This window comes from Cydia strobilella, chromosome 2, assembly GCF_947568885.1.
Source record: "Cydia strobilella chromosome 2, ilCydStro3.1, whole genome shotgun sequence".
Taxonomy (NCBI): domain Eukaryota; kingdom Metazoa; phylum Arthropoda; class Insecta; order Lepidoptera; family Tortricidae; genus Cydia; species Cydia strobilella.
In genome coordinates this window covers 3,373,242-3,382,974 of record NC_086042.1, presented here as the reverse complement: position 1 = coordinate 3,382,974, position 9,733 = coordinate 3,373,242, and the positions used below count along the sequence as shown (strand labels likewise).

The 9,733-nt window shown below is 35.4% G+C and overlaps 1 protein-coding gene across 1 annotated transcript in view; it reads left to right on the top strand.

The window, feature by feature from the left end:
• The first annotated feature begins 1,046 nt into the window (after positions 1–1,046).
• The window catches only part of LOC134755378 (uncharacterized), a 60,125-nt gene continuing 51,438 nt past the window's right edge, over positions 1,047–9,733 (top strand). The window contains exon 1 of the mRNA XM_063691928.1: positions 1,047–1,090. The gene's annotated coding sequence lies outside the window, so the exon portion shown is untranslated. The remainder of the gene's footprint in view (positions 1,091–9,733) is intronic.

Below are 9,733 nucleotides of genomic sequence, written 5' to 3'. Positions count from 1 at the left end.
AATGGAGACATGGATACCTGCAATACCAGACAGCTCTTTTCTTGAACATTGGAAGGTCGTATCTGTCTGGAAATACCGCAGGCGACAGTTCATTCCATAGTTTAACTTTATCAAAACTCTTCCAACTTAGCGCTTGGCTGATTCAAATGGCGCACTAAGTTTTAAAATAAAATTATTTCATGTTATTATTAATTCATTCTCCTTGTACCAATTTATGAGTTGCACGGAGTTTAATATCAAATCAATACCTATTATGTTTCAAAACAAATTAAACAGTCCGATTGATACGAAATATTTTTTTCGCACAGCAACAATCATTGGTTATGATAATTATAGGTGTCGTTATGTTAATTTAGAATAGCACAATTTATTAAATAATTTCATGGTTTAGACTCACTTGTTTAATATTAGCATGTCTCACAACAGTTTAAATTCAGTTCAGTTCAGTTTATTTATTGGTAAAAAGAATTTTACAGGTCACACAGGTACATTTGAAATACGACAGTTATATACAATTAAATATGATTGATAAAATACATTGGTCAAAGTTTTCAGTTTCTTAAATAATCATCGTGCAATAGTTGTGAATACAATAATATTTTAAATAATCTCTTTCATAAAATCATCAATAGAGTAACATGCTTGGTCAAGGAGTAGATATTTAATTCGACAATTTATTAAGACAATTTTTTCGCAGTTGTTTAATTACATTTAATCGCAGTTTGTAATTGATCGAATTTGTTGTCATATGTATATTTCCTGGTGCCTTAAATTTTATATACGGATATTATTAAAATTCCAATTTTGTATAATTTCAATGTGTATAAACTCAAATTTAACCATAATCCAGCACATTCTTAATAAACCCCCAAATGGCCACTAAACGCTTTCTCCATATATCACAATTACGTCACATACCAACCTACGTGAAAACGTCACGCTCTAAACAAGTGTTTCATACAAATTTAACCCCATAAGCGAAACAGACCAAACGCCCCCGAGTATATAAGCCTTGGCGGCTATGGCGCGCCAAGTAGATACCTGTATTCCGCGCTCAGAGCTGGCTGGATAGGAGCGAACGGGTTGAAACGTAAGTTTTTGAATTTCGAATTTATTTTTCTTCAAGGATAAGCTGGTTAGAATTTATGGGTCTGGCTGACAAGGGTACTTAAAGTTTTTTACTGTGAATGATAAAGGTTGAACCTTTTGGTGTTCTATAAAAGTTTATTGAAGTTTGAATGTTTGAACTTTAAAAAATTATTTAAAAAATATCAGATTATGTAACTTATTAAATAAAGGAATAAATTATATTAAGTGTACATATAACATTTTTCAACGCCTTTGATCTCAATCTAATATAAAACACTAGTTTTAACTGTTTAAGTTCTTTCTATTTATTTATTTAATGTTCAACCAGTGAACCAAAATGTATTTTTTGTTTGACTGATCGGACAAAGTTTGCTACAAAAATCACATCTAGGTACTTATATAAATAAATATTTGATACAAAAAATAACAAAAAAATATTTATAGACATTCAGGGTCGGGAAACATCAGAATACAAATTAATAAAATAAAAATACTTATTCCTATTTTTAACAAATATATAATTAGATCCGTGTGTCATTAGGGACCATCCGCTACTAATTTGTTTTACCATATATAAGACTGAATATTTATTAAGAAATAATTATTATTAATGTGAGACGTATAAATAAAAAAGATTCCGATGTAATCTATCAAACTGGTCAAAACTTAGTTTGTATCGGGAATAAATAAAAAGCATATATCTTTACTTATTTTAGGATTCCGTTAAACCACCTATCAACAAAATCTCGAATATCTCCGTTCAGGCGTGACTATAGTTTGAACGTAGATCTAAGGCAAAGTATTGGTATAAATTGAACAAAAAACTTAGACAAAATCAAAAATACCATTGGTACTTATTTAAATATAAACTTATAAACTGAGATAGATAACATTCAATAAAGAAAAAGGAAAATATTGCATGAACAAGATGCATGTAGCATCTTGTTCATGTAACTGCGTCGAAATATCGTCCTGCCGACTAGCGTTGAAAAAACCGGGAAATTTTCAAAACGGCTCTTTTTTTTCAAGTTTCAAAAAAACAATGCAAATTTCAGTTACAATACTTCCAAAAAAAGGATAAAGCTGAAAAAACCAAGTTTTTTTCTAAACTTCTGTATTTTTCAATATACTTAATTAAGAATTTAAACAGGTAGGTTAAGGTTGCATGTCTAATGTATTTGTTTATGGCATTGACACTATCATTACTCATCAGTGGCATTGTGTGTGACGTATTTAATTTTTCTGAATCGAACTAGAAAAAAAAACCAAAAAGAACGAAATTTTGTAAAATTCCCGAAAAAAACATTTGATTTTTTCCGAAATTTTCGTCCCTACTGCCGACTCGAGCCTGCGACCTTCTGCCAACTGAACTGATTTGGAGTGCTCGCAGAAGTTTCTGCTTCATAAAAAATAGTTTGTTAAATCAATGTTTGTAGACAAATCTCTGGCCGGTAACAACTATTAACTAATTAAACATTGGACGGGTGTATTCCTCAGAGAACCAACTGTGCGAGACGTCAGTGTCGCGAGTTCAAGTGGGAAAGCACTAAGTTGTCTCGGTGACAAGTACATAGGTACAGAGTTAGAGTATAATGGCAACAGATTAGTTATAGCACAATTGGTAATTCAGATAGAGTTAGACCAAGAAAAGTCTGCAACGATTTTGATAGCATCCGCAGTGCAAGTGTTATTTTAAACGTCAAACTTCTATGAAATTATGACGTATAATTAACACTTGCACTGTGCGTTTCAATGAGGATAAAATGTCAATACTATACGAGTTAGTATACACAAAATAAATATTCAGCTGCACACGATTTGGCGCAATCAGAAAACTTTAATCTAAACAACAAAACTAAGTAGTGATTTAAATGTTTTTTTGCAAATAAAGTACTATTCATATTAAATAATATCACCGAAATTTAGGTTTCACTCCTAAAATAATATGTCATAATCATAATGTTAAACCTAATTAATTTTCACTGAAATGACTAAAATTATTTTAGGTTGCTAATAACACCTTTCTTGATAACTAAACGACATGTGATCCGTCATGTGGCATGTTTATATAATTTTAATGCAAATATGACTATATCATACACAAAATTCTATTATATTCTATTTTTAGGGTTCCGTACCCAAAGGGTAAAAACGGGACCCTATTTCTAAGACTCCGCTGTCCGTCTGTCTGTCTGTCTGTCACCAGGCTGTATCTCATGAACCGTGATAGCTAGACAGTTGAAATTTTCACAGATGATGTATTTCTGTTGCCGCCATAACAACAAATACTAAAAAGTACGGAGCCCTCGGTGCGCGAGTCCGACTCGCACTTGGCCGGTTTTTTATTAAATTAGGCTAAAACGGTTTTTGATATGAATTAAAAACTGCAAGTTACAAAGAGTGATTAAAGTGTAAACGAGATGTTTTAAACACGCATTGTTTTTAAGTTATTTTACGCAAAAAGTGTTAAGTTTATATTCTAATGGTGACAGTAGCAGTATTACTGCTGCAACGTTACTGCTCCACCGTTAACGCCCCAGCAGAATCTACAACAATGCCTTTATAAGATCGTTATTATTAGGAGATACCTACTAATAAAAAAAACTAGGATTACGTTACTAGTTGGGCAGCATTCAGATGGCAACTGCAGTTACATTACTGTTGCGGAAATACTGCTGCGGCGTTAACACGGGTTTAAGGGCCTACCGCAAACCACGTTCGACGTGTTGCCTTTCTTTTGCACTTGTAAATTCGTACGTAAGTGTGACAGGGAGGCAACACGTCGAACGTGGTTCGTAGTAGGCCCTCTGTTACTGACAATTTATTTGATCAAATGAATAACGGATTGAACGTTCTAATGGGGAAGGACAGTAATCTGGTAAGGAAAGTTAAACTGACAGTATTTAACAGTGCTCGTATCAACATCGCAGTAGTGCAGCTAAAGTTGCTTAGGCACCTCGATGCTGCAGTGAGTCGCTATCTCAACGTAACTTTTAAGGAGACTGAAAATTTCTAAGCATAAGATAGATTTTTCTATTTTTATTTTTCAATATAATCCCCCTTTAATTCAATGCATTTAAGACCGTTCAAAAAATATTTTTTATTTTGTCTATCAAAAAGTTCCTGTACTGTACAGCCCCCTTCATTTTATACTTAGCGTTGATTTGTTATTTTTGTGAGCAACTTAATTAGCCTCATGCATGAAGTTTATATTTGAACGAAATATGTTTTATTCGGATGTTTGTTACCATTATATCATGTTACAAATGCATTTCCGTTTTTAAATTACCATTTAATTACTTAAAATTATAAATAAAAAGTACAAAAATTTGCCCGCGAAAAGCTAGTGAGCGAAACGCTCGAAACGCCACGTGACGTCACGCGTTCGACAGATTAGTGTCATTAGTAGCAAACGAAAGTTGGGCCGCCCAACGTGTGACGTTATCACGCTCTGTCGAATTCGCGCCAAAAATTATGAGCGTTTCAACCGCTCAAAAATTTTCAACATTTTAAATATTTTTTAATAAAATAATGTTAAGGTTTACAAAAGTATTTTTATCATTTCCCGTGTTCCAACGATATAAATTATGAATCCAAAAATAAAAATAAATTCATGCATGGAGCTAATTACAGCACGGTGTTCAATTTTTGTAATATGCGTTGAAAACACACATGATAAACTATATCGTTGAATATCTCGAGGCATAATAAAATAAATATGTCATTTGTTTTGACATAATAAGTAAAAGAAATATGTCATTTGTTTTCTTAAACAATTTACTTTTTAAATGGTCCTTTAGTAGCCAGTGCTATTAACGCATTTATGCAACCTCGAAGTACGTTGAGCTTAGAACTTTTCAGTCGCCCCTCGTATGTGTGTTCTATCTACCGCTTGTATAAAATAAGTTGTGCTCAATTGTTTTATATCTATGATGCCCACGACTGCTTTCTACCACCGCAGCGGTGGCCGTCGGAGGGGCGTTTTATACTCACGCCCTGGGACCTATTCGCGCACTGTGCGATTTCAAACGAATTTCCTCCCGCATACAGCCGCTATCAGATAAAACGGAGCGGCCGAAGCGCTTAAAAATATCTGAACACGCCTCTATTGTCAAGAGTGCGTGTTCAGATGTGTGTGTGTGAATGTGAGCACCTTGGCCGCTCCGATATATCTGATGGCGACTGTACACTCTGACTGCAGAATGCCTTTGTCAAAGTTTTTTTGAGGGAATACAGTATGGGGTTCTACCAAAAATTGTGTACAGATTTCTAAATTGGCAACGTGTATCTGGGACTTCTGAATTAGCAGCATCGATAAGCTACGGTAACCGCTTATTATCAGGCGGTATACTTGTTTCCCTTCGACGTGATATATAAATTGATTAATGACCCGCTAATAAACGTATATTATATAGGGGTGAATATCATACTAAATAACTTAAGGCCAACCCCGGAATTGTAAAAAAAACTGCTGTATAATTATGAGTTCAAATTTGGTACGTAGATAACTCTTCATAATAGAATAAAGGGAGCCTTGTGGGTTGTGGAATTAAAATTTATTCAACATTTTTTCGCCATACGAAAATGGACCACCCCATTCTTCAATACTTTCAACTCATTTGGCTTGATTTACAAAAAAAAATGCTACTAACCACCGCCGTTCGCCGTAAAAAAGACGAATAACCTTTTTAGGGTTTCGTAATCACCTAGAAACCCTTATAGTTTCGCCATGTCTGTCTGTCTGTCTGTCCGAAGCTTTGCTCCGTGATCGTTAGTGCAAGAAAACCGCAATTTGGCATGGATACATTAATCATGCATTGCGACAGAACGGTAAAATAAAAACTATTAAAAAAAAAACTTTAAGATACTTCCCATGCTAAATATATTATGTTTGCTTTAGTAGTCCCAATAGTGTGGAGTATTGTTGGATAGGTTTTTCAGAAAGAATAAGGCTCTCCAAAAACCAACTTGTTTTTTTTTTAAGTAAAAGACGTACAAAGCGCTTCAAATGTACTACTCCCTTATGGATGTAATGAACATGATACTTACTAATAGGGGCTATGGGCTTTGGCCTATTTTGACAGAATGGTAACTAAGAAATCCTACACTAAGCATTTCCCGACATGCTCTTGGCCGATTATTTATAAATTTAATCAGAGATGGTTTTGTCTGTCTTCTAAACCGTTGCACTAACAATATGTCTCAGCTTTTTAAGACGCAAACCAACGAATACAAATGTTAACTTTAAAATCTCGTCGTTTCTGACGACCGGAACCGAAAATTTGGCTTTTTCTATTTTTGGCCCTTATTAGGGTTCCGTACCCAAAGGGTAAAAACGGGACCCTATTACTAAGACTCCGCTGTCCGCCTGTCCGTCTGTCTGTCCGTCTGTCACCAGGTTGTATCTTATGAACCGTGATAGCTAGACAGTTGAAGTTTTCACAGATGGTGTATTTCTGTTGCCGCTCTAACAACAAATACTAAAAACAGAATAAAATGAAAATTTGTATGGGAATACAACAAACGTGATTTTTTTGCCGTTTTTTGCGTAATGGTACGGAACCCTTCGTGCGCTAATCCGACTCGCACTTGGCCGGTTTTTCTGTAAAAGTACGAGTTCACCATTGTCATCAGTATATTTTCGCTTATCTTGTTTTGGGATTGTACTGTTTGACCAATATGGGTGAGCGGCCGACCGAATGTGGATCACGCTAACGAGGCCCGTTGGCGGAATGGAAATATTTTACAGCTATGAGACTACGAAATATTGAGGCGTGAATTTTCATAACTATTAAGGTACCTGATGGGATAGTTTATAGTTTTGAAAGTGTCCAATACAAGCATTATCATGGCATCTCAAGATTTCTTCATCATCTTCCTCGCGTTGTCCTGGCATTTATGCCACGGCTCATGGGAGCTCGGGCTCCGCTTGGCAACTAATCCCAAGAATTGGCGTAGGCACTAGTTTTTACGAAAGCGACTGCCATCTGACCTTCCAACCCAAAGGGAGGGGAAACTAGGCATTGTTGGGATTAGTCCGGTTTCCTCACGATGTTTCCCTTCACCGAAAAGCGACTGGTAAATATCACATGATATTTCGTACATAAGTTCCGAAAAACTCATTGGTACGAGCCGGGGTTCTAACCCGCAACATAGATAGATAGATAAATGATTTATTTGTGCAGCTGCAATTACACACTATATAAATTTACAGACACATCAGAAAAAAAATACTAATTACTATTTACACTAACAAGAAAATAAAATTATAACGAAAATACCCTAATAAAAATTAAACAGAAATGGTGTAAAATTATGTACGAACTGTGTGCGTTGCAGCAGGATAAAGGGGTCACGGCTCAGTGATACGCTTCGCTCTTTGGAGCAAAGCACTGATTTTCTGCCAGAACCCAGGTCAACATTTCTTCTAAACACATATCTCATTTCGTAGAATTTAGATAATGGGTGTCTATACAAACTTTCACATTCAATTTTGATTCATTAAATGAAATCAAAATGACAACGTCGCGACGTGATATAGAAAGTCGCCTGGACCAATGTAATAAAAAAATCACATATTTATACACAGTGTTACTTGAGCCACTGAAAACCTGAGACACCCCAACAGCTTTTTTTTTATTTTGAACTCATCTTGAGTATTTATTCTTTTATCCGATAGATATTTAAAAAAAATTTAGTTGTTTAGATTTATTAACAATTCTATTGGACTGGTCCATCACCATCACAGACCATTTCCATACCTTACTGAAACGAGATAAGGTTTACCAATGGCCAGTTAAGGGTGTTGCTCATTGACAAATAACGTGTCAAATGCTAGTTATTGATATTGTTGCATTACAAACCTGTAGAATGGGCATGTAAAAATAATAAAAAATTACCCCCATTAAAAGATTTCTTATCGATTCTGAACAAACTGTTTATAGGTTTTCAGTAGGTCAAGAAACACTGTGTATATGACAACCATTTATCATTTGACGTTTAACCTATTTTTTTTGTTACTGTTCAAATAAACACAACCTACGATTTACGAGTGGGTCTTGTTGCACAAGCATAAAAAGGAGATCACAACCTGTAATGTAGTTACATTGTAAACAAACCGGCCAACTGCGAGTCGGACTCGCGTTCCAAGAGTTCCGTACATTACACAATTTTTAACAATGCATTTTTTTATGTGAAAAGTGAGTGAATTGTCTTTATAAAACTAGTAGGGGTTTGATCAACAACTTAGTAATTAAGTCCGACTCACGCTTGTTATTATTATTGTTATTTTTTTTGTAGGGTTTCGTACCTCAAAAGGAAAAAACCGGCCAAGTGCGAGTCGGACTCGCCCACCGATTCCGTACGTTTTAGTATTTGTTGTTAATCTGCAACAGAAATACATCATCTGTGAAAATTTCAACTGTCTAGCTATCACGGTTCATGAGATACAGCCTGGCGCCAGACAGACGGACAGACGGACAGCGGAGTCACAGTAATAGGGTCCCGTTTTTACCCTTTGGGTACGGAACCCTAAGAACCGGCCAAGTGCGAGTCGGACTCGCCCACCGATTGTTCCGTACTTTTTAGTATTTGTTGTTATAGCTGCAACAGAAATACATCATCTGTGAAAATTTCAACTGTCTAGCTATCACGGTTCATGAGATACAACCTGGTGACAGACAGATGGACAGACAGACGGACAGACGGCCAGACAGACGGACAGCGGAGTCTTTAGTAATAAGGTCCCGTTTTTACCCTTTGGGTACGGAACCCTAAGAACGAACGGGTAAGAAATGTCATCGGATACGGATTACAGACGTGAACCAGTGAACTAGGTAATTGTCTCGCAACACGGGTCTTATAGTAAGCATTTCCAGTCAATTTAGTTATTTCAATTTTGTTTGTTTGTAAATTATAAAAATAAAAATAATCCACTCGAAAAAAAATTGTTCTTAGTCAGTTCTTAGTTACTAAAAAAAGATTTTGAAAGCCTAAAAGTTGCACCCATAGACGTAAAAATAGGGGCAAGTCGTCTTAGCATTGGTATGGGCATGTGATGTGGAGGGTGGAGGGATGAAATTCATGTGATGTGAAAGGTACTAGGAATTAAAATGGAGATGTAAGAGGAAAGGCAAACCAAGGAGAAGGTGGATGGACTGGGTGAGAGACTTTATTAAAATGAAGGATGAGAACGGTCATTTGGAGCGAAAAACAGATTTCATAAAATTTTTATGCAACAAATTATGTCAGGAAAATTAGGACTAGAAAAAGACGATTTTGCGCGTGTCCGCCACTTTTTGTCTTAAATGGCAAGAAATATTACATGTACCTACACTTGTACACTGTACCCATGTTTCCATTAATCAATGTCGCAAAGTATATATTTTTTACATATTTAAAAAGGAACTTCCAACACCGATTGTCAGAAAAAAAGCTAAACGCGCATATATTTGGAGTTCTCTAAATTATAGGCAAAAAGCTAAAAGATAATGTCTCGTACAGGTTTACTTTCCAGCTTTTTTCACATTTTTATAGCGTAACCCTCTCATTCAAAGCAAATTAAATAATTATTTAAATGGTCTTTTATGAACAATTTTAGTACAAAAAGTTATTATGAAAGTGCTTGTTCGTTTTATTCTATTTT